General features: G+C 36.7%; 1 non-coding gene across 1 annotated transcript; it reads left to right on the forward strand.

Annotated features, from left to right (window-relative positions):
- Window positions 1-1047: 1047 nt before the first annotated feature.
- On the forward strand, window positions 1048-1154 carry LOC142623011 (small nucleolar RNA R71). Its single transcript, XR_012842036.1, has one exon. It is a non-coding gene; the product is annotated as a small nucleolar RNA R71 (small nucleolar RNA).

Below are 1154 nucleotides of genomic sequence, written 5' to 3' on the forward strand. Positions count from 1 at the left end.
ATCCAAAAGAGGAATGTTCACTTTAACTTGCTTAAGCACTTCAAGGATTTCAAAATTTTGATTCACTTTTTGAGGTGGAAACAACCTTTAGGGAAAGGGAGCAGGGATAAGAAACCTTTCAATTTCATTAGATTTAGGGTCAAGGACTTCATCACTACTCTTTATTTTGGAAGATTCATCTTGTGTATTGCTTTAGGAATATCTTTCTTAATGATTTTTCCACGACGAAGAGTAGTTACAGATTTAACTTGACTCACTTTATTTTCAGAGGAACTACAATCATCAACACAAAATTGACCTTGGGGGTTTGGTTGTGGTTGAGATGGAAACTTACCCTTTTTCTATTGTGCTCATGGATGTGGTCAATTTAGTAAGAGTGCTCCTAATGTCATTTATGTCTTGTGAGTTCTGATTATTAATGGTGGATTGAGTTTGCATGAATTGTTGCAAGGTGTCCTCAAGACTCTTCTTTGGAAAGGGATTATAGGGAAAAAATTTGAAGAACCATGTATAGGAGGTGCAACCACATTATCATTCCTCCAACTAAAATTTGGGTGATTCCTCCACCCTGAATTGTATATCTCTGAATAGGGGGAAGGGTATGGTTTTTTCACCATGTTCATAGCATTTTCTTGATCATGCAACACCTCTTTAAAAGCAGGAATTGTAGGACATTCATTGGTAGGGTGTTCCATGGTCTCACAAATTCTACAAACCTCATCAATTTTAGGCACAATATTGATTCCATTGCCCTTCCTTAATTCCATGGCTTCAAGCTTCCTAGTTAGACTAGCCACCCTAGCACTAAGGTCATCATCTTCCCTAAGTTGGTACTTACCACCCCCAGAGGGGTTGGTGGATGCTCTAGACCTATCTGAGATTTCAGTGGTATCCCAAGATTGAGCATTCTTAGCTAAGAGATCAAAATAATCAAAAGCCTCATCAGGATCTTTATTCAAAAATTCTCTATTGCACATCATTTCTACAAATTGGCGCATCTTTGGAGTTAAACTTTCATAGAAAAAACTAATTATACGCCAAGTTTCACAGCCATGATGTGGACAAGCATTAAGCAAATCTTTAATTTTTTCCCAACTTTGATAAAATGTCTCATTATCTTTTTGTGAAAAATTCATTATTTGTCTTTTAAGTGC

Source organism: Castanea sativa, chromosome 1, assembly GCF_040712315.1.
Source record: "Castanea sativa cultivar Marrone di Chiusa Pesio chromosome 1, ASM4071231v1".
Taxonomy (NCBI): Eukaryota; Viridiplantae; Streptophyta; class Magnoliopsida; order Fagales; family Fagaceae; genus Castanea; species Castanea sativa.